The following is a 27,678-nucleotide window of genomic DNA, read 5'->3' on the forward strand; positions in this document are numbered from 1 at the left end:
AAAGTGAGGAAAGTGAGACCAACGAGACATTTGTGGCATCAAAAGGTTGGTTTACTCGTTTCAGGGCTCGAGCAAACCTAACCAGCAAAAGAATTTTCGGAGAAGCAGCCAGTGCAGATGACGATGCAGCAAAAACATTCGTTAAAGAGTTGGAGGAGTTGATTGAGAAGGAAGGCTACATTCCAGAACTTATATTTAATGTTGATGAAACGGGACTAAACTGGAAACGAATGCCTAACAGAACCTATATTGCTAAAGAAGAAAAAACCATGCCAGGTCACAAAGCATCCAAAGAGCGCCTAACGCTACTTTTGGGGGAAACTGTGCAGGCGATTTCAAGCTTAAACCGCTACTCGTGTACCACTCCGAAAATCCAAGAGCTCTTAAGGGGATCCTTAAAGCTAGCCTACCAGTTCATTGGAAAAGTAATTTAAAGGCTTGGGTGACTAGTGCAATTTTCATTGACTGGTTTTCAAAGTGTTTCGTGCCAGAGGTTGAACGGTATTGTGCTATGAAGAATCTGCCATTCAAAGCTCTTCTCATTATTGATAATGCTCCTGGTCATCCTTCGAGCCTGACAGAGTTGCACCCTAATGTAAAAGTTGTGTTTATGCCACCAAACACAACATCAATCCTACAACCCATGGACCAAGGTGTAATAAGAGCTTTCAAGGCTTACTACCTGAGAAAAACATTCAGACAGGCAATACGAGCAACAGAAAATGGTAAAGTAACACTCAAAGAATTCTGGAAAGATTTCAACATCTATAAGGCAGTTAAAAATATTGGAGAATGTTGGGCTGAAGTGACTGAGACAAATATGCACGGAGTGTGGAAAAAAGTGTGCCCTAACCTCGTAAATGACTTTAAAGGATTTGATGAAGACAGTATAAACGAAGTCAAGCGCAACTGTGTGAAAATTGGAAATGATTTAAATCTGGACATAGACGAGAGTGATGTACATGAACTTGTTGATTCACATGATCAAGAGCTGAGTAATGAAGACTTGCTATACCTAGGAAAACAAATGGAAAATGATGAAAAAAGTGATGAGGCAGAACCGCTAAGACAGTTTAAGATTAAGGAAATGGCAAATGCTTTCGACTTCCTAGAAAAAGCAATGGCTGCATTTGAAGATCAGGACCCAAATGCAGAGAGGTTTGCCAAAGTGTACAGGGGAATTGAGGATGCAGTGTCCTGTTATCGTCAAATCTATGACGAAAAGAAATATGCCGCCAAGCAGTCTTCAATTCTCCAGTTTTTCAAGCGAACTGAACACCGAGCCACAACTTCACCACCAGTTGCTACCTCATCCTCATCGTCAACCCCTGACTCCCTATCTTCAGCCCCTGACTCCCCTGCTTCAGCCCCGGACTCCCCTGCTTCAGCCCTGGACTCCCCTGCTCCGGTCCCTGACTCCCCTGATGCAGTGCCTTCCACATCGCAACCCCAGTAACGAGTCAAGTTGATGTCAGAAGGTATGTAGTGACACATAGTATGCATCTTTTATTACAGTACCATACAGTAATCGGTCATTTTATCACTGAAATAATTTTGCTGTCCGAGTGAGAAAAAAAAAAACAAGAAAAAAAACATCAAACTTGATGTTAGAAATGCTTACATTATCGTGCTGGTAATGATGTTATTTCATATTTTACGGCAGTAATTTACAGTAAACTTTATTGTATGATGAAGTATGAAAAGTGCTTGAATATAGGAATAAAATGTGTGTTGGCAGTGTGCACGTGTGTAAGGACGGGAGAGTGAGGGAGCGACAGCCAGACTCAGTTGTGGGTGAGGCAGTGGTGGCGTAACTCTGCTGCCCTGACGATGAGAAGTGCTGTTACCGCAGCGAGTGCGGTACTGTGACGAAGACTCTTAGCTAGTACAACTTATATTTTATTCAATAAATACCATCAGTTCAAAAGACTATGTTTCTTATACATACCTGTTATAAGATTATTACATGTATAGTATGCAATGTATGGTTGAAAAATCTGTAAGATGCATTGCGGTAAGCATAATCATACGACGTACTGTATAAAACTCGAGTTACGTTCAAAATCGGCTTACGTCATGTCTCAGGAACGGAACTCTGACGTAACCCGGGACCTTACTGTATTTTATGCAATTTTCCGACTATTTTATTTTGCTTGAAAAAGTACTGTATACAGTACTCACTCCAAACATATTTGTAATAATATAAATAGTGATGAGTTCACTAATACAAGTGATGTACTGAGCTGGTAGGTAATATTCCGTATCATTTCGGCCATCCAGGAAGTGTTATCTGACTTGTAGGCCTACTGTGCCATTACCCTTGTATATGTTCACTAATGTGTATATATATATATATATATATATATATTTCAGATTCAGGTATAGTACTGTATTGATTGCAGTATTGTACAGTATACAGTACTCTCTCCAAATACAGTTCTAATACCGTACCATAAGTGGTGATGGCAGTGTTCACCAATATATTTAAGGTACTGAGTGGGTAAGTTTTTTATTATTCGGCAAATCTAATTTCTTGGCATCATCCTGGTCCCATAGATGCCGAATAATGGGACTTGTGCTGTACAATGATTTATAACATCTATACACACCAAATGACAAAAACACGAAGGAAAAGATTCAGTGGGAATGTAGGAACAGGTTTCTAGTCCTGCAGACTTTGATGGAATCTGAAGACAATGATATTATTCAAATGTGGAGAGAGGTAAAAGAGGTTTTGCATGAGAATGCTAAGGTTACTATTAAGAAAAAGGGAAGAGCGAGAAGGAAAAAGTAGATGTCAGATTAAACATGAAATGCAATTCAGAAAAGGAAAAAGGTGAAGGTAAGAAGGGAAGAACAACATTTTGATGGCCAGGTAGTTGAAGTACTTAGAGCAAAGTACTGGAGTTTACATTTTGAAGTAGAAAGACTTGTTATATGTGATAAGAAGAGGCTATATGATGAAAAGGCAACAGAGACAGAAATTAAGTAAAAATGACGGTCAGATCACAAGAGCGGCGTATCAAGCCATATAGGAGTTAACTGGGACTGAAAAGAGAAGGAAGGAAATACCTGTATGAGATAGAAATGGTAACTTGTTGACTAAAGATTTGGATTTAAAAGGAAGGTGGAAAGAGCATTTTGCATCTGTTCTAAATAGACCAATCCCAGCTGAAGACGACATTTTGCCAGCTGAGAGGGATTTGCAGATAGTAACAGGGGAAATAACCTTAGAAGAGGTAACAAAATCTATAAAGGAATTAAAGAATTTTAAGGCCCCAGGAGAGCATGGAATACTTCCTGAAATGCATAAGGTGGAAAATGATGAGTTGATGAATGTGCTTTTGAAACTTTTTAATGTGGCATGGGATAATGGTGGAATTCCAGGAGAGTGGAAAAATGGGGTGATTATAAAAATACCAAAAAAGGGAGATTTAAGTGTGGGTGGAAATTGGAGGGGGATAACTTTGACACCTGTAGTTGCAAAAGTCTTTTCCAAAATCATGTTGAATTGATTAGAGCCAGTTATAGATAATATTTTAAGAGAAGAACAAGCGGGATTTAGAAAGGGTCGAGGTTGTAATGATCAGATTTTTATTGTAAGACATTTAATGCAACGAGCTAATGAGACGAAAATGCCACTTAGTATGTGTTTTGTAGATTTTGATAAGGCGTTTGATAGTGTTTCACGTGGGGCTGTGTTGAAAATTATGAGATTCTGTGGTATACCAGAAAAGTTTGTAAATATTATTAGAAGCCTGGATGAAGATACTTTTTGTAAGGTTATGGTGGGTGATTCTTTTAGTGATCCATTTGAAGTTAGGTCAGGAGTGATTCAAGGAGGAGGTCTTTTGCCTTTGCTGTTTGTTTTGGTTATGGATTATGTTATGAGAAAGGTTGTAAGGAGAGTAGGTGCAGGAATTAACTGGAAAGAAAATAAGAGACTGATGGATTTGGACTATGCTGATGATATTGTACTGATTTGCGGAAGTATTTACGAGATGCAGAGGTTGCTTGATTGTCTGGTGGAGGAAGGAGAAAAAGTGGGATTGGTAATAAATTGTGGAAAGACTGAAATTATTATTATGAACATGGAGAACCAAGTCAATTGTGTAATTAGGAATAATGTGGTGAAGAATGTAGCAAATATTTAAATATCTGGGAACGATTGTATCATCTAATAGATCATTAAACAATGAAATCGAGGAGAGGATTAGACAGGCTTGGCGAGCTGTTGGAATGTTGAAATCTGTTTGGAATAATAATATGCTTTTGGTACATACTAAAGTAAAAATTTACAAGTCCATGGTTAGACCAATTTTAATTTACAGGCATGAGTCATAGCACAGTACAATTGCAACAGATCAGAAAGTATTAGGATTTGAGGATAAAATACTGACAAGGATTCCTGGGGTAAAGTGGCAAGACAGAGTTAAAAATGAAAAAGTAAGGGATATTACGAGAGTGGAACCAGTTGATGAATATGTTAGACTGTCTTGCTGGAAATGGCTAGGGCACATATATAGAAAAGAAGGCAGTTTAATACAGGATGTGCCAGAGTGGACTGCTAGAGGAAGAAGAGGTAGAGGTAGGATGAGGGAAACCTGCTTGAGGACAGTGAAAAGAGAAGCAGGAGAGAAGTGTTGGTGGGACCTGAAGGAGATGGCAAGAGACAAATATTGGTGGAGAGAGTTCATTGAGGCCCAATGCATCCCATGGGGTTTCACAGGAAATGACTGACTGATTGGGTGATACATGCCCCAAAAAATTGATTTTGGTGATTTTTGTACGTATTTTTGTGAAGAAAACGGATACGAGCAGCGTATTTTCTTTCTTGCCAGGGCTGTGACGCGTAACTATTATCAAGTTTGACAGGCCATAGCTCAGTAACTATTGGGTCTAGGGGGTTGAGGTTTGCATTTTCTGGTGTGTAAATTCAAGCTCTATAAATTGGGCATAAGACTTTTAACCATTGAGAAAGTCAAAAAGTAGGCCTGTTTTTGTGTCCTGGGGGGTAGTCTAGGCTGGAGAATTGCATACTGTAGGGGTTAAAGCTCTACACTTAAGACTGATATTGGCAAATTGAGAATCCCTACACATACTCAGGCAGGTCACATTTTAACACCCAGCGTGGGTGTGAACACTTACGTGGATAACATGTACTCCCTGGGAATCCTCAGAAAGGCCCACAGTTTGAGATGCACCACAAGGTAATTCAGACACAGCCTCGGATTGCCTCTGCAGGGGTCTTGAACTTTCCTCTTAAACTACGGTACACATGTATGTACAGGCCCTGGACATAATGTGTCCTGTGGAACCAGCAGGCGAGACATCAGATCTACACCCACATTACCACTGCCCTCTCTCTCAACTGACTCAGAGATTATGGGCGTGGATTCAAACGGCGCAGGAAGGACACATGCCTGATTGGTGGTACATTGACACACATTGCAGGAATGCACAAGCCTATCTGTTTCCAGTCCCATTCCTGGCCAGAAAAAGTCAGCACGGATACAGCCTTGGTTTTTCTACTTGCCCAGGTGACCTTCTGATGTTGAACAGTGACCCTGTTCTAATACTGCTTGGCGATACTTTGTGGGAATGGCAAACTGCAGTCGAACCTCACCCTGGGGTGTTTGTGACTCATGGTACAGTCGTCCTTGTTTATGAAGGAACCTGGCTTGACCTCCCTGTGAATACCTAATCACTGTACCCTTTTGTTTCTTCCGCAAAACAGCAAGTGTTGGGTCAGACTGTTGTTCCAGGACAATATCTTGACTACAAATCAGATCTTGCGGCATTGCAATGGTCAGCGGGATGACACGGTTTGGAGTCTTGGCCATGGCTCGTGTTGATGCAGCCGAAGTCTGAGTAGTAACGTCTACGGCGCAACTTGATGCCTGGTATGTTACCTATAATAAGGTCAGACAAAGGTTCTGGCATGACAACTGCAACTACCGAACCAGTGTAAAAGAGAGATGCCACCTGGATGCATGGCTCAGGAAACAGTCTCACTGATCTATCAATAAGCTGAGCTTGGATCTGTCTACCTGTGTACCCATCAGGCCAAACTAGACTCTACCTGACAGAGCAACCTGAGGACTCATTGTCTCTCAGGACATTTACAGAAACACCTCCCACAAACCCTGGCTGAACAAGGAAGAGACTGTTACTTATGGGAGGGCCTGTGGAGGAAGCGGCCAGCCATTGATAAGGCTGCACAGCGCACAACTCTGCGAATGTGACGCCCTTAGGACTAGGTGCCTGAGGGGTCGTATTCACCATCTGGGGAGTTGGAGCATTGACCACCTGTGGAGGAGGGCTTACTGTCTGAGGAGGAATAGTTCCTTGTGAAGGAGGACCTATGCTGCTAGGGACAACACCAATATGCTCTTGTCGGGGAATGAAGGCTGCATTTGCTTCCTGCCTCTGATACACTGGGGCTGGTGCTGAAAAAGATTGTCCCGACTGTTGAGTGCGTGGCTGATACTGCTGCTGGTTAAGGTACTTGTAATACCTCTTCCAAGCAGGTTGCTGAACATTCTGCCCTTGGTCCTTTTTCTGTGATTTGTGTGGACCTTGGTCATTATTCTGAGAACAGCCTTGATGCTGGGGTTAGGTCTGAGATGGCTTCCCAAACTTGGCAGTATCCTTCCTGCTCCAGGACTGTTGCTTATGGGTTTGGTACCCATATGCAGTGAAGAATGCATCAGCCTTTTTCACAATTTGGCTGGCATCTTTTCCCTGACAAATCTTAAGCTGAGCCATAAGCTCAGCAGGCCATAACTTTTCTAGCTGTGTACGCAGCATAAGGTCAGTTATCCCCTCTTGTGTGCGAGGGGTCTCATCTTTCTCTATCCACTCGTCTAAGTAAGTAGTGAGTCGGTCAAGGACCTGAACAGGTCTTCTTTTCTTGGAGACGCTCCCCATGAACTGACTTCTGGCTGGCGTTGTCAACTGTGAGGCTGTATGCTTTGATGAGTGCGGCCTTCATCATCTCATAGGTGAGATTGTCTCCTTGAATTCTATGTAGAATGTTGAGGGCAGGGCCCTCAAACAACCTAAGAAACTGGAGCTGCTTAGCTGCCTCATCCAGCTGGTGCAGCTGCACCACGTCCTCAAAATGAGCTATGAAAGGCTTGATTCACTCGCCTTCCTTGTATGAAGGAATCTTGAGGTGCAGGGTTGCCAGAACATGTGCTGGGAGAGCACTTGTGGAGCTCTGGTTGGCTGCGCCAGATGTGCCCGAAGACAAGGAGTCTCGCTTGAGCTTCAACACCTCAAGCTTATGTTTATCATGTGCGTCATGCTCGGCACGCCCGTGTTGATGTTCTCTCTCATGTTCCTCGCTCCATTCTCGCTCGTCGTCGCGTTGAATTTTAAGCTCTTCACGGGCACCATTCTCACGTCGCTGTTCATAAGTGTACGGTGAGAGCACATAGTCTTTAATTTCCTGAGGACTGGTAGGCCCCATATCCATGGCTTCCTGTATATTTAAACTGGTTGCCATGATGCTAACTCAGACTGAGACTGAGCGAACTAAAGACTGATGTACTGGCTGCTGTTTTGCAGTCGAATGCTAATGATTGAAAATAAATAATATAGGCACGGGCCGAACAGGGTGGTACTCCCAAGGGGAATGGGAATGCTGGTGATAGAGAGAGCTGGAGCTCCTGTTTCACTAGCTATCTAACCATCCCCCTTTGCTGACCTTTCAGTGTGACAGTAACATGGAGAGTAGCCCAGCATACTCTCCCAAACATTTCCTCTAACTGTCCTATCACTACACCACATGCACTTTACATTTCACACAACGTATCCCACTACATTACAGGGGTTGGCGCCAGCAAGGGCATGCGGCCAGAAAACTTTGCCTCCGCTACCTAGTGGCGGACTTCTGGGGGGAGGCGTGACGGATGGGGCTCGGGCCTGTGCTAGAGGGTACAGGGCATTGCGGTTCCCAGGCTGCCGCTTCCGCCCAATAGAGAGGGGCCGGAACTGGGGAGTAGCTCCCCAGGAGGCTGCCCTATCAGTGGGTGTATAATGGCGGGATAGTTGCAGTGCCAAGGCGAGCTTGGAGGGTGTCCCTGCAGCTGTCCTGGTAGGGTGCCCCGAGGCCACTACCACAGCCACTGGTAAGCTGGTGGGCTAGGGGTCCCAGATCCATTGCCTGGACCTGGGACTGTGCAATGAGTGGGGCCTGTGGTATGTCTATCCCCCTTTATTAATCCTGACTATGACAAAACACAAGAAAAAGTTTCAAAGCAAGCCTGAGGACAGTAAATCACCCAGGGGGATGAGGGTGGGTTCATGGAATGTGGGAAGTTAGAGGGGAAGAACGGGGGAAGTCGCTGTGGCATTCAGTAGGAGGTGGGTGGATGTGGCGTGTTTGCAGGAAGTCCGGTACAGGGGTGGATCAGCCAGAAAGATTGTTTGGAAGGCCTTTTGCTATAAGTTGTTTTGGCAAGGGGGGACAGACGGATACGGAGGTGTTGGTGTGATGGTTGCGGAGAAATGGGTGGAATATGTTATGAATGTTATGAGAGTAAGCGATAGGATATTGGTAGTGAAAATTCTGTTCGGTAGAAGGATAGCTGCAATTATATCGGGATATGCTCCACAGGCAGGATTGGATGAAGCAGAGAAAGACTGATTTTGGGATGATTTAATACATGTAGTGGGTGGTATGCGGGATGATGAGATAGTGGTTTTGGGAGGGGACTTAAATGGTCATGTAGGTGAAGCAGCACAAGGTTATGAAGGAGTGCATGGGGGATGTGCATAAGGAATGCAGAAGGGGAAAGGATACTCGAGTCTGGGGAGGCAACGGACATGATTGTGTGCAACACATATTTTAGGAAAAGAGAAAGTAGGTTAATTACATATGAGTCTGGGGAAAATAGCAGTCAGATAGATTATTTTCTGGTTAGGAGGGCCGATAGGAGGTTAGTGAGGGATGTTAAAGTTATAGGAAGTAAGGACTGTGTGCAGCAGCACAAACTACTGATTTGTGATATGGTGCTTAAAGAGCGAGTGATGAAAAAGAGGACTTATGTACCAAAGAGGAAAAAATGGAAGCTGAAAAACCAAGTAGGAAAGATGCCTTCTATAGTGAGTTGAGGAGAGTGGTAGAGTGGTGGCTGAACAGGGAGCTGTAGACAGAGGCGTTGGTGAACAGTGCAGAGCCCTCAAGAGCAATCTCTTGAGAGTTACTGATGTAACATGCGGTTGGACAAGAGGACCACCAAGACATAAAGTAACTTGGCTGTGGGATGAGGATGTAGAAGCTGCAGTTAAGGAGAAAAGAAGGCTTTTCCGGGAATGGAAGAAAGGTGGTAGCAAAGAGGAATATTTGGCTGCCAAACGTAGGGCTAGAAGAGAGGTATACGGGGCAAAGTCTGAGTCACAGAGATTTTTACTTGATAAGCTGAATCATGGGGAAAGGAAAAATATGATATTTAGGGTGACAGGTCAGGTGAAGAGGGATAATCGGGATATTATAGGTGAGCAGTGTGTGAAGAATGATGAAGGAAGGGTAGTGGTGAACAGTGAGGATATTAAAGATGCATGGAGAGAGCATAATAATTGGTTGTTGAATGAGGAGTTTGACTGGGACAGAGAAGGTTTGGAGCCAGCAGATCCAGTGTCTGGCCCTTGGCCATTGATTGATGCTGCCACTGTGAGTGACGCAATAGGCAGGATGAAGGTGGGGAAGGCAGCAGGTGTGTCTGGGTGGACTGCCGAAATGTTGAAGGCCTCAGGCGATATAGGGGTGAAGTTAGTCACTGACCTGATAAATAGGATTATTTATGAATGTGTTGTCCCAGATGATTGGCTGAAGAGTGTAATAGTAAATGTGTATAAAGGGAAGGGTGATGCCCTGGAAAGAGGAAATTATAGAGGTATAAAGCTTTTCGATCAGATAATGAAGGTAATGGAGAGAGTTTTAGAAGATATGATTAGAGAAAGAGTGAATATTGATGAGATGCAGTTTGGGTTTATGCCAGGTAGGGGGACCACCGATGCCATATTCATTGTTCGACAGCTTCAGGAAAAATATATTGGTAGGAGAAGGGATCTTTATTTTGTTTTTGTTGATTTGGAAAAGGCCTTTGACAGAGTCCCTAGAGAGGTGGTGAAGTGGGCAATGAGAAAGCTTGGGTTGGAGGAGTGGCTGGTTAGAGTGGTTATGGCAATGTATGTGGGTGCTCACACCCTGGTAAGAGTGAATGGAGATTTGAGTGATGGGTTTTCCATGAATGTTGGTGTGCATCAGGGGTCAGTTTTGAGTCCCATGTTGTTTATCATGGTACTTGAAGCCCTTTCATGTGACTTTAGAAACGGACTTCCGTGGGAGTTGTTTTATGCTGATGATTTGGTGTTGATTACAGAGAACGAAAGGGAGGCGGAGGAAAGCTTTAGAAAATGGAGAGATGGTATGGGGCGCAAGGGCTTAAAGGTAAATGCAGATAAAACATAAGTGATGATATCTAGGGTTGGTGGTGGTGTTGTCAAAGACGAGGGAGAGTGGCCATGTGCAGTTTGCCACAAAGGCGTGGGAAGTAATTCCATCTTGTGCGGTGTTTGTGATAAATGGGTGCATAAGAGATGTAGAGGTATAAGAGGTAGACTGCGAGATAATGCTGATTTTATGTGTATGGCGTGTCGGGGAGAGCAGGTGGAGATTGTCAGACGTGAAAGAATTGAACTTGCTGGTGAATCCCTTGAGTGTGTGGAAGAGTTTTGTTATTTGGGAGACATGTTGTGTGCTGGAGGTGGGGCTGGAGCTAGCTTTGTGGCAAGGGTGAGAAGTGGTTGGAAGAAGTTTAGGAAGCTCCTGCCTCTCCTGACACTGAGAGGACTCTCCCTACGTGCTAAGGGGTCTTTGTATGCAGCATGTGTTAGGAGTGTAATGCTGTATGGTAGTGAGACCTGGGCAGTAAAGGAAGAGGATATTCGCTGGCTCAGACGTACAGAAATGACAATGATTAGGTGTATGTGTAGTGCGTCCCTGTGTCCAAGGTCTGGGGGGGCTGGGTTCACGATGGAAGAATTGAGAGGTAGGATGGGACTGGAGTGTATTGGTGTTGTGATGAGGAGAAGTAGATTGAGATGGTTTGGACATGTGGAGAGGATGGGGGATGATAATTGGGTGAGGAAGGTGAGAAGTGTTAATATTGGGGGTGGGGTTACGAGGGGTAGAACAAGAAAGACATGGGACGAAGTCATTAAGTGTGACCTCAGGGTTAAGGGACTGAACAGGGAGGCTGCAATGGATCGTGCAGCATGGAGAGCCGCCATTAGGTGACCAAGGCCGATGCATGCAAGCATGTTGGAGCCTTTAAAAACGAAACAAAACAGTCTGGTGGTGACCAGTTAAACTGGTAAAGAAAGAGAAATAAAAAATAGCAACTGTCTGGGAGAAGTTTACATTAAATTAATAAAGCAAAATCAGTAATCACCAGTAAGATAGTGCCAATAAACTTTAATGATAATCAATAACTAGCTATGAGTGAGTGAGTTTATTATTTCGTCAATAACTTTAATGCTAGGAGTTAATACCCTGGAATGAGGTCGCCAGATGTCATGGAGGGAGGTTGAAATACAAATAAAATGAAAAAAAATAGTTGGTTGACACAAAGGAATTGACTTGTGAAATCAAGTAGTAAATTTTACTCTATTCTGGCTTATTTCACTGAATCTCTGAAGATGAGAATTTGATTAACTTTCTCAGCAGTACACAGCAGAGACTAATTTCTCACAGATGCTGAATTGTCAATACTGTTGGCCTCTGAGATAGCGTCCTTACCCCTGACAATCAATAATGATACTAATAATAATGAACAGACTCTTGCTGGGACTAACTCCTGGCTGACACAACAGATTTATGAATTAATACAAAGGGCAAATTCCATCCATTGCCAGACGCCATGTATCCCAAATGGGGTGGTCAAGGGCTTAGAGTTAATTGTTTTACAGGGAGGGGCACTAATCCTCCACCAACCCCACTTGATACGTAGGGATGCCAACAGCATCTGGTGTTCCCAGGTGGTCACCCATCCAAGTACTAACCAGACCCAACGCTGCTTAACTTTGCTGATCGGACAGGAAGCGGTGTACTCAACGTGGCATGGCCGTTGGCCTAAATACCAGTCGTAATTAATATAAGAAATTTGTGCAAACTAGGAGAAGCAAATTAAAGAAAGCACAGTGTGGAGAAATCAAACACAGTTCTAGATTTAATTAAGCTCAAAGAAAAGAACTGTAAATTTATTAATTATGACAAAATAAATTTACATTACAAGAATCTCAAAGTGAATTCAAAATATCAAAACAAAGGAAATACACTCACGCACGCACTCAAACAAGTAGCCAAATAATCTTAAGCCTAGGAAAAAAGAACTGAAATACTGGTCAGTGGAGGAAAATGGGGCCACAGCTGCGAAGAGTCTGGGTGTCTGTCTCTTGCTTCTCGAGACACTGCAATTCACCGCTGATGTCCACTACTGCCAATCACCAACTCGGTAGGGAGATGCAGGGAATCGTAGAACTGCAGGAGACTGTAGCCGCTATGATGGGGGTCTTGCTGTGAACACTGTGCACGACAACACCTTACTCCCATGGCTGTTCGACACTAACTAATGTTCCCAGGGCGGGTACAGGGGTTTGAGAAATGGGCGTGACTTAACGGCTAGAGAGGCAAGGCGTGGGAATGACAGTTACACAAAAATATCGCTCAGTGAAATGTACTGTCTACACATAAAGACAGTCACTTATGAAGCATTGACGATTGTTATGAAAACTCCGTTTCAAATATGAGTGCAAACACGAGTGGTTAACTGACTGAGTGAAGCTCTGTGGGTTTCAACATTGTTCAAGTGTTCCCATAATAATAATGTCACGATTTACCATACTAATTATACAATCTAGTGAATTCGTGACTAAATGAATGATCTGAGAGGAGTATGTGGAGTTACAGGAAAGAGAGACTGACAAATAAGGAAGTGAAGGAGCATTGTGGTGTGGATATGGATTGATAGAATGTGTAAGGAGAAATACTTTGAGGTGGTTTAGCCATGTATTTACTTATTTGTAGTATACAGGAATTGAGCTAAGCTCATGTTGTCCTGTCTTCATATCTACGTTTATCTAGTCTGCTTTTAAACACATGAATGTTTTTCGTCTGCACCACCTCTTCATCTAAGTCATGACCTCATGTTCTTCCATCATCCAGCAAAAAAAGATCCTCTCAATCCAGCCTTTCCAATTCTCTTACATTTCTAAATATCGTGATCAAGTCACCTCTTTCCCCTCCCTCGCGCAGTGTTGGTAACTTCAGTTTTTCCAATCTCTCCTCATAGGTGAGTTCCCTTAAGCTTGGTATCATCCTTGTTGTCATCCATTGAACTCTTTCTAATTTATCAATATTCTTCTTCAAGTGAGGTGACCATACCACAGTTGCATACTCTAGTCTTGGTCTTATCATGGTCACTATCAACTCGCTCAGCATTTCCTCGTCCATATAATTAAAAGCCACTCTCATGTTGGGCAGTAATCCTTAAGTGCCTTCAATGATTATGTTTATTTGCTTTTCTGGTGACAAGTCATCCTGAATAATCTCTCCCAAATCTTTCTCATCTTTTCCATCCATCCATCCATTGCCAGACGCCATGTATCCCAAATGGGGTGGCCAAGGGCTTAGAGTTAATTGTTTTACAGGGAGGGGCACTAATCCTCCACCAACCCTACTTGACACGTAGGGATGCCAACAGCATCTGGTGTTCCCAGGCGGTCACCCATCCAAGTACTAACCAGACCCAACGTTGCTTATCTTTTCTTTTACTAATTATCTCATTTCCCATTTTATATGTCCACTGCGGTATTTTTTCACTCATTCCCATTTCTAACATAAAACTTCTTGGCATTAAAATCCATTTTCTAAGTCTGGCTCCAGCTGTGGAGTTTGTCCAAGTCCTCTTGAAGTTTTTTACAACTATCAATACCTCTAATATATTTCATGATTTAGCATCATCTGCAAACATAATAATGTAACTATCCAAACCCTCTGGCAAATCATTTACCTATATCAGAAACATTATTGGAGCTAAGACGGAGTTACGTTTCTCCATTGTGACACCTTGTCTCTTATGACTGTTCTCTTCTGCCTTCCTATCAAATAATCTCCTATCCACTCTAATAGTTCCCATGCACCCCTCCAGAGGTCTTCAACTTCCACAGCAGTCTCGTACTGGGCACCCTGTCAAATGCTTTCTTGAGATCGAGATAGACACAATCTGCCCATCCCCCTCTCTTGTATGGCATCTGTTACCCTACTGTAGAAACTTAATAGGGTAGTAACACATGGTCTTCCTTCCCTGAAACCAAGTTGTCTTGGTGTTATCACTTCGTTTTCTTCCAAGTGCATTATCCATCTTTTTCTAATAATTATTTCGCAGATTTTACAAACAATAGTAGTAAGTGATACAGGTCTGTAATTGAGTGGATCTTCCCTATCTCCTCCCTTGAAAATTGGCACAATACTTGCTCTTTTCCAATCTTTAGGTAACTGTCCATTTTCCAGTGAGGTCTCGATGATGATATAAACAGGCCACACTAACTGGTCTGCACATTCCTTCAGCATCCATCCAGACACATCATCTGGTCCCATTGCTTTTCTCACATCCAAATCCCTCATCAGCTGCAGCACATCATTCACGTCAACTATAATTTCTGCCATTTCCATTATCCTGGGTTCCATTTCAGGTTGCCTAAATTCCTTCTCCAACACATAAACTGATTGCAGCTTGTTGTCCATTATTTCACATAATTCTTTTTCTCTTTCGTAAGTTTCATCTCCATCCCTCAATCATATTATACTGTCCTTAACTTTCATTTTACCATTTACAGACCTATAAAATAGTTTTGGTTCTTTTTTACATTTAGTTACAATATCTTTTTCATATTTCCTTTCTTCTTTTCTCCGCACCCTTACATATTCATTTCTTTCCTGCTTGTACTCCTGAGGGTAGGGGGGTTTGTCAAGAATACTCCCCCAGTATCCCTGCTTGTCGTAAAAGGCGACTAAAAGGGTTGGCGGAGGGTTAGTGCCCCTCCCCGGAAAACAACTAACTAAAAAAACAAACAATAAGCCTCGGACAAGGACTAACCAAATGTTGACGACCAAGGACCAGACAAAGGACATTGCAATTGGAACATGGAATGTAAGGGGAGCAAATGATGAGGTGAAAGAGAGAGAGATTGTCCAGGTGCTTGAGGATGCGAAAGTGGATGTATGTGGAATAACTGAAACAAAATGGAGAGGAGAAAGTGTGAGAGAATGGGAGTATGGATGGGGTATATGTGCAGGAGTAGGTGGGAATAAGAGGGCAAAGGAAGGAGTATGTATAGTTGTGAGTAAAAGATGGAAGAGGAGCATAAGACAGTATGGATCAGTTGGATCAAGGATTGTGTGGGTAAAGTTGAAAGTTGGAATACAAATGTGGGCGATTGTGTGTGTGTATGCGCCAACTCAAGATCGTGCTAGAAGAGTGAGAGAAGAGTTCTGGACAAATGTAGAAGTGTGCATGGAAGAGTTTGGAAGGAATGATAGAGTGTTTTTGATTGGTGATATGAATGGTAAAGTTGGGAATGTGAAGGTGGATGGAATAGTTGGTGAGTGGGGTATGCCTGCTGAGATAGATGAGAATGGGAGTGCGTTAGTGGACATTTGTGCTGGGAGGGGGTTGGTGATAGCCAATACCCTCTTCAGGCATAAAATGATCCACAGGTATACATGGCGAGTGATGAGAAGGGTGGGTGGTGAATTGAGTGAAAGGAAGGCAATGATTGATTATGTGTGTGTGGATGAAAGGATGCAAAGATGTATATTGGATGCAAGAGTTTATAGAGGTTGGGGGAGTGGACTTTCTGACCACTACTTGGTGGTGGCCAGAGTTAAAGTTCAAGTAAGATGGAGGAATAGAAGAAGGGAAAGACGAGAGGAAGGAGTAGTTGCAAGGAGAGTCGAAAGGTTACAAGAGGATGAGAAAAAGGCAGAGTATAAGAGAGAAGTGGAGGAACGATTGGGCAAATATGAGTTGCAGCAGATGGGGGACGTGGAAGGTGTGTGTAGAATATTTACAGAAGAAATATGTGCAGCATGTGATGTGGTGTGTGGAAGGAAGAGAAGACGGAGGGGGGTGCAAGGAACAGCGTGGTGGACCGAAGAGGTGAAACGGGCTGTGGCACAAAAGAAGAAAGCATACAATGAATGGATGAGAAATAGGGGCGTGGAAGAAGTTGAGAGGCGGAAGAGAGAGTTATATGTAGAAAGAAAGAGAGAGGTAAAAAGATTAGTAAGAGAGAGTAAGAAGAGAGTGGATGAGGAATTTGGAAGGAATTTGAGTGTAAAGTGGAGGGACTGTAAGAAAATTTTCTGGAAAGAGGTGAAAAGAGTAAGACAGGGTGGAAGTGAAGTTAGCAGGGGAGTGAAAGATAAAAATGGTAGATTACTAGTGGAGAAGGGAGAAAAAGTGAGCAGATGGAGAGAACACTTTAAGGAATTGTTGAACGTGGAGGATGGAAGTAATGCGAGTATAAGTGGCTGGGGAATGGCTGGAAGAAGGAGGGAGGTGAGAAGACAGGAAGAAATCAGTAGGATAGAAGTTGTGGAAGCAATGAAGAAAGTTAAATCAGGGAAAGCCCCAGGAATTGATGGGGTGTGTGGTGAAATGCTGAAGCATGGGGGAGAGATAGTAGTAGAATGGATGTGGAAGATGTGCAGATTGGCCTGGTAGGAAGGTAGAGTCCCGGAGGATTGGAAGTCAGGTATAATTATTCCCTTGTACAAAGGAAAAGGGGAAAAAGAAGTGTGTGGTAATCATAGGGGCATTTGTCTTCTTAGTATAATAGGAAAAGTGTATGGTAGGATACTTATTGACAGAGTTAGAGAAAGAACAGAGAAATTAGTTGGAGAAGAACAGGGAGGCTTTAGGAAGGGAAGAGGTTGTGTAGATCAGATATTCATTCTCAGATCTCTAGTGGAAAAGTTTCTAGAGAAGGGAAAGAAGTTGTATACGGCTTTCATGGATTTGGAGAAAGCATATGACAGGGTGGATAGACTAGGATTGTGGAAAGTGTTAAGAATATATGGAATAGATGGGAAGTTGTTGAATGCTGTGAAGAGTATGTATGATGGTGCGAAGGCTGCAGTGCGTGTGGATGGTGAACTAAGTGAATTTTTCTCTTTGAAAGTTGGGTTGAAAGAGGGATGTGTCATGTCTCCATGGTTGTTCAATCTGTACATGGATGGGGTAATAAAAGAGGTACAAGGTAGGGTAGTGGATGTTGGAGTGGCCCTGGTGAGAGAGGATAGTGTTTGGAAACTCCCTGTACTGTTGTTTGCAGATGATACCGTGTTGTTGAGTGAAGACGAAGGGGAGCTGCAAGGCTTGGTGGATGAGTTTGGGAGAGTGTGTAAGAAACGGAATCTAAAGGTGAATGTAGGGAAGAGTAAAGTGATGGTCTTTGAGAGAGGTGAAGTCAGTGAATGTACAGCGTGGTTGGATGGTGAGGAATTGGAAAATGTGAGTACGTTTAAGTACTTGGGTAGTGTGATGAGTAAGGATGGAGGTTTGGAGGGTGAAGTGCTTGAAAGGGTACAGCAGGGAAGAAAGGTTGCTGGTTCTTTGAAAGCAGTGATAAGAAACAGGGAAGTGAGCATGGAAGTGAAAAAGTTACTACATGACAGTATTGTGATACCAACTCTAACGTACGGAAGTGAAGCGTGGAGATTGTTGGAAGGACACAAGTCAAGAGTGAGAGCCGTGGAAATGAGTTATTTAAGAGGAGCCTGTGGAGTCACATGGAGAGACAGGCTGACGAATGAGGATATAAAGGAGCGTTGTGGTGTTGATGTGGATGTGATAGGAAGCGTTATGAGGAACACACTGAGGTGGTTTGGCCATGTGGAGAGGATGGAGGGTGAAAGACTGACGAAGAGAGTGTATGTGAGTGAGGTGGAGGGGGAAAGAGGGAGGGGGAGGCCGAGGATGAGATGGAGAGATGGGGTGGAGAGGTATATGAGAGAGGGGGGTGTGAGTTGGGAGCAGGGGAGTGAAATGGCGGGGGACAGGGCGACTTGGAGGCGATTTGTTTGTGGCCACCCCAAACGGGATTGAGGCGTCTGGCAATAGATAGATAGATTGTACTCCTCCCAAGCCCTTTCACTATACCTTTTTCTCACTTTTTCCATGCTCTTTTTCTTGCCTCTTGTGCCAGTCTATGTCTGTTATTAAACCATTCTTCCTTCCTTTCCACAGCTGCAAAAAGTTTTGGGACATTTACTAACTCCTGTTTTATATACTTCTATCAAAAACTCATGTTTCTCATCAACATGTATGATCGTTTTCATTTTACTCAAGTCTACATTTTGGAAAAAGTTCCTCAGGGAAGCAAAGTCTGCCTTCCCATAATTGAATCTATTTTCTCTTTGCATTTCATCTCTTTCTCCTTCCCTTACTCCCGTTACTTCCATCTCAATGACCAGATGATCACTTTTACCAAAGTGGCATTGGTTGGTAATATTCTTCACATCATGTGGAGAGGATGGAGAGCAAGAGACTAATGAGACGAATGTATGTGAATGAGGTTGAGGGGGGGAGAGGAAGAGGGAGTCTGAGGATGAGATATAGGGATGTTGTGGAGAGGTACAGTATATCAGAGAGAGGGGTGTGAGCTAGGGGGAAGGCAGTGAAATGGCAGGGGACAGGGCGACATGGAGGCGATTTGTTTGTGGCTACCCCATAAGGGATTGGGGCTCTGGCAATAAATAGATAGATGGATAGATTTTATGTTTTATAATTTGCAGAATTTGAAGAAAGTTGGCTGTTGATTGCACATCATATTGTGGAAGGTTTGAAAACTTTCAGGCAGCTACCCTTTCAGATCAAGTTGGAAAGTACTGTAAACCCTTGGTTAGCACAGACCATGGTAGTATGGTTTTACTGCAACACAATTGGAAAAAAGTACATTACAGGTACACAAATTTAGCATTGGCATGATCTTGGATATGGTTAACGTGAGACACATTTATTAACAAGGGTGAATCACTGGTTTAAGGTTCCACACCAATTATAAGTCAGTTTCCCTGTGTTCTTCGCCCTTGTTAATCCACTTGCACTTCCCCTCTCCTTCCTTTATGTTTGGCTTCGCGTGTGACCTTATACTCTAACAATGGGCATGGGTAAACAACCTCCTGTGGTTTTGGGGAAGGTAGAAGACTGCCATACCCAAAATGTGCTACCTTCCACTTTCTTGAAAATGTGATTTAAAGAGTACTCAGACTGGTAAATGTACCTTTGATTTAGTTTGGCAGTACAATGACCACAAAGCCACTATTCACATAAAATACTCTAATTAGAAAAAGTACTGCTAAGTAATTAGAAAAAAGTACTGCTAAGTTAAAGGCTGTGGTAAAAATTAGTATATAATCATCAACAAATCATTGAAAAACATGAGGAGTAGCATTTTATTAAAGATTGTGAAACTTAATGGTATTCTTTGAAAACAGTGTGCTGATTGACAACAGTTTCTTGAGAGAGAAAGTGCACATTACAGTAAATTGGTTGTGAAATATGTGGTGCATCCTTCTCCATTCAGTGCTAGAGAGGGATTGTTTCATTCCTTCATAAAATGACAGAAGTTGCAGAATGGTTCACACATCTTAGTTTGAGCATGGTATCAGTGTTTGGCTTTCAAGGTCTTGAGCATATTCTCAACTAACAACAACTTTTGCTCTGAACAAGCGGCATAGCAACTCTCATTAAAATTTACCCCCCACACTACACCTTTTCTTTTTATCTAGTTTATAAACCTTGATTGATTTGGAAAAGTATTCAGGCATAAAAATCTTAACATTTGTCTGCTCCATTTGCATCGACATGATCAGTTGAATGAAGGCTGACGTCTACACTGTGGTACTGCTTCAATATGGTTGTTTAGAAATAAAGGATTAAAACTGTTTTACACTTAAATTGCTTCATGTTTGAAGTACTGCATTACTGAATATTAAGTACTACTGCTGTGTATATTATCTACATTACAGGTGCTCTAGACTGAGAGAGACTGGATTTTTTTTTTTTTTTTTTTTTTTTGTTTTGACCCCCATTTTTGTGTGTATGTAAAGGTATGATTAACACGAGTTTTGGTAGCACAACTTGTGTATGGCACATATCCTGTGTGCTAACCACCTTATAAGCACTGTGATATACAGTTTTGGGGTTTGAGTTTGATTATTCATTTCATGAGATGTTTTTCATGGATTTTGGGAGGGCTGGATGCATACCAAGAGTGCTTGTATTTTTTGTTTGTTTTATTTATTTATTTATTTTTTTATAGTAATAAGCAACGTATTCAGTTTTCCATCATCCAGTCCTGTATAGCCTCATCAGAGACATAGAGACTAGGGGATTTTTACATTTTTAATCCTCCTCCTTCTGACATATATCAGTTAGTCAGTATCTCTGTTACAATCATACTGTATTCATTGAAGAAAGAGCCTTAGTATTACTGCTGGTTCTTATTACATGGTAGATGTCAGATATCTTAATTAATCACAAATACTATAATGTTTAATATTTTTAGTGTTGCTTATTGTGTTGTCATTTTTAAAATGTGTAATTTACTATTTCGGGTTTGAATTTGGGGTTGTATTATTAACATATTCTGTCTTCCATCCTTTCCTTTGGCAGGACTTCAATTTGTTTGTGAGTTTCGTGAGAGCAAAACCAGTATCCCATACTATAAATGTGACCTGTGTGGTGCCCATGGTCGCATTGAGGCCATGTACCTCCACCTAATTGGACCAAAACACAGTAAGAAGTACATTGTAAGTCATTGGCTCAGTTCATTTTTCATTGTTGTTATTGTCATGTATGTGGATGTGATTGAGAAAATCAGGAGAAATGCATTGAGGTGGTTTAGACATGTGGAGAGAATGGAGAGTGAGAGACTGACTGAGAGTGTGTATGTAGGTGAAGTAGAGGGAGGGGGACACCGAGGATGAGGTGGAGGAATGGAGTTGAGAGGTATATGAGGGAGGGGGAGTGAGTTGGGGGGAGGGCAGTCAAATGGTGGGTGATGGAGCGACTTGGAGGCGTTTTGTCTGTGGCCACCCTTTGTGGGATTAGGGCTTCGGGCTATGGATAGATAGATGGATAGATATCATCATCATCATCGTTGTCGTCATCGTCGTTGTTGTTGTCGTCATTGTCATCGTCCCGACCCCAATTTGTACCTATGAAATGGGGTTGAGATAGGATCCAAAAATTTATAATTGAAAAGTTACTAGTAGGGAAACCTGTTGAACAATTTGACCAGTGAAATTGGCCATACGGTTGTATTTCATCATGTCCCCAAACTGTCTGAATTTCACAGCGTTCACATTCACCTAATGGTTATAATAATTTCATTAGGTGTCAGACTGGGAAAAAATATTTACCGGGTAGCTATATATGTACACTCGACCCCTGATTTGGCGGACCCCTATTTCCTGGATTTCGGATTTCCCGGACATGGGCTGAGGTCGGACAATATTATCAGATGCCAGACAAATGCCTGGACATGTCTGGGATTCTCAACAAAAGTCCAGCCATTATTCTCTCATATAAAACTATAAGCAGTCTGGTGCACAATGCAGTATAATTTTAGCAAGGTTTTGACTTGATAAAGGCCATTTGTAACACACACAGGAAGTTATTTTCTTACCAGAAACGCATCTTGGCCACCAACCTGCTTCACGCCACCAGCTCCTAACTCGTAGCAATATCCCATTTGCCTCTTGCCTTTCTCAAATACCACTATAAATAGTTTACTGCATTACACAGTAAAGTTTAAGGAGGGCTTGGACACAATAATATTCATAGGTAATAAGAAAAATATATATTTTCTTATGGACAAAGTGCATGGGATCCATTCCTACTCACTTAGCTCACCCAACTCGGTGTGACTAAATACCGAGTCAGCACTTTTCTCTGGAAAATATTTAATTTTTTTGCCACAGTGGCTCATACACACGTAAATATCTGAAATCTACTTAAAAAGTTTTACTTAATATAACTGAATTAAAAAATTAGGTTTCAGAGCTAAAATGCACGAATGTTAGCAGATATTTCCCCTTCAGATGGTCAGTGTTTATATCTCGGTCAACTTATGAGTGGTTGGCCAACGTTAGCATATATTTCCTCTTTAGATCATCAGCACACATTGACAGACTTCTATTTTGCATAAAAATTTATTTTGAGAACAAAAAAAATGTACCTGCATTGTAAATCAATACTTATCCAAAACAAAAGTCCATCAAGGTGAGTTGTTAGGCTAGAGGCAAAACACTTCTGCTATAAGAAATTTTCACTCTGAATCCTGATTTCTATTAATAAATAAATTGAGCACAAACTTTTAACTGAATATCAAATAATTAGGTGAGGTGTGCAAACCTATATGGTGATAAAGATTAAAATATACTCCAAATAAAATTGCCGATTCTGTCCAAGATCGAGATCACATTCAATGATTGTTTGTATCTCAATTAGCTGATTAGTCATTGGCCAACGTTAGCAGATATTTCCCCTTCAGATCATCAGGATGCCTTGACAGACTTCTATTTTTCATAAATATTTATTCTGAGTACAAAACAATCTATCTGCATTGTAAATTGATATTTATTACAAAACAAAAGTCTGTCAAGGCGAGTTGTTAGGCTAGAGGCAAAACACTTACGCTAACTCTTCCTACACACTGTCCCAAATTCATTCACCAAACCTTGCAACTCCCATTCATCTTCACTCAACAATACTATGTCATCAGCAAACAGCAAAACCAGAATCTTCCAAATCTCACCCTCATTCATTAGAGCCACCCCCACACCCACAGCCCTACCTTGCACCTCCTTTACAACCCCATCCATGCATATATTAAACAGCCATGGAGACATCACACAACCCTGTTTCAGTCCCACAGTGAGATCAAAGAACTCACTCAGCCCACCATCCACTCGCACTGTAGCCCTAGCTCTTTCGTACATACTCTTCACAGCACTCAACAATTCCCCCTCCACTCCATATATTCTCAATACCTTCCACATACTTTGTCTATCTATTATGTCATAAGCTTTCTCCAAGTCCATGAAGGCAGCATACACACTTTCTGTCCCTTCTCTAGATACTTCTCCACCAAACATCTTAGAACAAATATCTGATCTACACAGTCTTTTCCCTTCCTAAATCCCCCTTGTTCTTCTCCAACTAGCTCCTCTGGTATATGCCTAACCCTGTCAATGAGTATTCTGCCATATATTTTACCAGTCACACTAAGAAGGCAAATACCCCTATGGTTACCACTTACTTCTCTCTCCCCTTTCCCTTTGTATAAAGGAACAGTTATACCTGATATCCAGTCCTCCGGAACCCTTCCCTCTTCCCAGGCCAATCTACATAACTTCCATATCCACTCCATTACAATCTCACCCCCATACCTCAGCATTTGACCACACACTCCATCAATTCCTGGGGCCTTTCCCATCTTGATGTTCTTCATTGCTTCCACTATTTCCGCCCTGCTGATCTCTTCATCCCTCCTCTCATTTCTCCTTCTCCCAGCCATTCCCCAACCACTTACACTCGGACTGCTCTCATTCTCTACCTCCAACAAATTCTTAAAGTGCTCCTTTCATCTCCTCAATTTCTCTCTCTTTCTCCACCAACAATCTATTATTCCTATCTTTCACTCTCCTACTATGACCCCTTTTACACTGCCTTTCTTTCTTTACCTCTTTCCAAAACAATTTCTTACTCTCCCTCCATTTCACACTCAGATTCCTCCCAAACTCTTCATCCACTTTCATTTTACTCTCCTTCACCAATCTCTTCACCTCCCTTCTCCTGCTCACATATACCTCTCTCTTCTCTCTCTCATCTTCTCCCCTACCTCTACTTGCTAGCCATTCACTATATGCCTTCTTCTTTTGTTCCACAGCTCATTTCACCTCATCATTCCACCATGCTGTCCCTTGCACACCCCTGCATCTCCTCCTCATTGCACAAACCACCTCACGCACTGCACCTGTTTATTCCGTGAATATCTTACATACGTCTTCCACCCCTTCTATCTGCTCTAACCCATACCTTCCCAACCTTTCTTCCACTATGCTCTTATACTCTGCCATTCTCTCACTGTCTTGCAATTTCTCCACTCTTCTCACAGGAGCTGTCAAACTTGTCCATACATGCTTCTACACTTGCCCAAAACTCATCTTTCACTCTTGCCACTCGGTCCTCTGTCGGGCATACACACGCACAATCACCCACGCTTGTATACCTACTTTTATCCTTACCCATACAATCCTTGCACCCACTGTTCCATACTCTCTTATATTCTCCTTCCACTTCTTGCTTATCCTGAGACATACTCCCTCTCTTGCCCTCTCATTCTCATTAACTCCTGCACATATTCCTAAACCGTATTCCCATTCTGTCACCCTTTCACCTTCCCATTTAGTTTCAGTCAATCCACATATATCCACTCATGCATCCTCAAGCACCTGCACAATCTCTTTCTCTTTCACTTCATCATTCACTCCTCTCACATTCCACGTCCCCACCTTAAAAATGTCCTTTGTCCATTCCTTAGTCGTCAACGTATGGTCCGTCCTGGTCCGAGGTGCTTTATTCGCTTGTTTAGTTAGGTCTTTTTACGGGATGGGGCACTAACCCACCACCAACCCTTTTAGTCGCCTCATACAACAAGCAGGGATACTGGGGGAGTATTCTTGAAGACCCCCCTACCCCCATCAGAATTATGTTGCTGCTTTTCTCAGTCACTTTCTGTAGATAGCTAAACATGTTCGACAACATCTTGTGGTATTCATTGTCCTTCCGTGTCCTTGTCTTAGGGGGAACGTGTACCACTGTGATGTCTCTTGCCATTCTCTCCAGTTACTTTTTTCATATATATCACTTCAGCCGTACCCTCTCCCATTTCCACATTTTCCACACTGATGTTGTCCATCACTTCTGTCATCACTCCTTCTCCCATTTTTTCTTTTCTATCTCTTCTCCACAGTTCGTATTTGCCATCTCCCATATGGATATCGATATCCTCTCTTAACTTGGCCTCTATAAAGCACATAATATCTGGTTCATGTCCCCTCAAGTAATCGTTGATTTGTAACCTTGCTGATATTAAACCATCAACATTAGTATATGCCAGTTTCCAACTTTTTTCACTGTTCTTTATTCCCTCTTCTCTTCCTCTCTCCGTCGGTACCACTTCCTCAGTTTTTGATCCATAACTCTTCAATAGAACATTGTCTTCTCTTCGTCTGTTCTCTGTTCGTTTTTTGCCTTTGCTCTCTGTACCACCTCCTATATCCTAGCTCTTTCTTCCTCATTTGGATCTCTCCTTATCCAAACATTCCTGAGCTCTTCATTTTCTGATAATTTCCATGTTCTGTTGATAATTTCATTTTCCATTGCCTGAGACTTAAACTTTAAGTGGCCTCGCCCCTCCTTTTTTGTACTTTGCTAGCCTAAACACTTCTTGATCTCTTCTTGAGCTTCATTGTTACCCTCCATAACTACTGATACTATCTCTTCTGCATTATTCAGTTCTCTTTCCCATTCTGACCTTACTGTCATCCGTTTTTCTTTTAGTCCTGAAATTATCGTGCATTTTTTCCTGTCTGCTGCATCCCTGACTAGAGATTCTCTACTTCTTAGTACCCTAACCACTTCCTTTTCCACCCGTTTTTCTTTTAGTCCTGAAATTATCACGCATTTTTTCCTGTCTGCTGCATCCCTGACTAAAGATTCTCTACTTCTTAGTACCCTAACCACTTCCTTTTCCACCCTTTCCTGGCTTTGTTGTTCTATAATCTCTTTCAAATTTATATTTCCTTCTGAATTTTCTTCCACCTCTTGTATTGCACCTTGATTTCCTTAATATGTTCACCATGCATCCTTGTTTACCTTTCATCCTGTCGCTTTCTTCTTCCAACCTCTTATTTTCCCTCTTGAGCTCTTTTATTTCATTTGAGACAGATTCATTACTCAATTTAAATCCGTAACTTGCCTTTCTTGTTTAGCACTGCGTATACAGACGTTATCCAACTTGTTCTGAAGTATCTTAATCCTTTTTCCTGTTCTAAGGCTCGTTCCTGTAACTCTCTAATTATTGACCATACCTTCTTTTATTCCTGAACATTCCTGTCTGCCATTTTCTCCACTCCTGCAATCTTGTTTAATTCAGTTTAGCACTTCCTTTACCCTTATCCTCTTCAGTAAAGCCTGCAAATTTGCCGCCATCAGGTGTAAACAAAGAGCTACTCCTTCCGCCATGATGCAGCCTACAAAAACTTTCCGCTTCCACTGTATTTTGTACTCTTGTTTGACCAACGTCTGCACTTTTTTCACTACTGTCAGACGGGACCATCATTCGTGTATTCATTCACATAATCACAATAGGAGGGGGAGGCCGAGGATGAGATGGAGGGATGGGCTGGAAGGTATATGAGAGAGGGGGGTGTGAGTTGGGAGCAGGGCAGTGAAATGGCAGGGGACAGGGCGACTAGGAGGCGATTTGTTTGTGGCCACCCCAAACGGGATTGAGGCGTCTGGCTATAGATAGATAGATAGACAATAGGCTGGGTTCCTTTTCACTGCTGGTTTGGCGATTAATTCCCCATGATCCACAAAGAGCTCCATCTCCGTTGGCGACCTGTGTGTGTGTGTCTCTGTTATATGCGTGGTGGTGGTTGGGCAAGACTTAGCCTGGTGGCCACGCGACTTTCGACTTTCGGTAGAGAGGCAGACAGCTGCTGTCACCGAACGTGTACTACTGGCTTGCGGTCTGTGTTACAATCTCAGTGGCAGTTAGGAGAGAGTTAGCCAGGTGGCCGTGCAATACTGGACATTGGGTGGGGATACATACTGACGTTTTGACAATGGTTGTGGGTTACAATTGTATTGCTTGGGTGCTGGAGGTTCACTGGGAGTGATTGGATGAGCGTGTGGCTTTGACCATTCAGTACAGGGGTAGACAGACATTTTAGCTCTGGTTATGGGTTAAGGAGTACTTCCTGCTCATGGCTTGAGCCCTGCGGCCACGATACTGAATGTTTAGATATATCGGCTGGCCGGGCATTTTTACTTCCGGATAATAGCACGTAAATTCGGATAATGGTTTAATAGAGCCAAGGTCCAGCTTCTAACACGTCTGGATAAATGAGGGATCACCGTATATCTGGTTAGTCAGAAAATCGGTAAGTCGAACTATCTTAGAGCCCCATATAGTTCGACTTATGAGAGGTTTACTGTATTGTGATACCAACTCTAATGTGTGGAAGTGAAGCTTGGGCCTTGTTAGAAGGACACAAGTCAAGAGTGAGAGCAGTGGAAATGAGTTATTTGAGAGGAGCATGTGGAGTTGCATGGAGAGAGAGACTGACAAATGAGGAAGTGAAGGAGCATTGTGGTGTGGATGTGGACGTGATAAAAAGCTTTAGGAGAAATACACTGAGGTGATTTGGCCATGTGGAGAGGATGGAGATTGTGAGACTAACAAGGAGAGTGTATGTGAGTGAGTTGGAGGTGAGGAGAGAGAGAGGGAAGCTGAGGATGAGATGGA

The 27,678-nt window shown here is 42.5% G+C and overlaps 1 non-coding gene across 1 annotated transcript; it reads right to left on the reverse strand.

Moving 5' to 3' along the window:
• Positions 1–12,023: 12,023 nt before the first annotated feature.
• Positions 12,024–12,142, reverse strand: LOC145405405 (5S ribosomal RNA). Its single transcript, XR_013898357.1, has one exon. It is a non-coding gene; the product is annotated as a 5S ribosomal RNA (ribosomal RNA).
• Positions 12,143–27,678: the final 15,536 nt, after the last annotated feature.

The sequence above is a fragment of the Coenobita brevimanus genome, chromosome 66 (assembly GCF_032717465.1).
Source record: "Coenobita brevimanus isolate Jiangsu-jjx chromosome 66, ASM3271746v2, whole genome shotgun sequence".
NCBI lineage: Eukaryota > Metazoa > Arthropoda > Malacostraca > Decapoda > Coenobitidae > Coenobita > Coenobita brevimanus.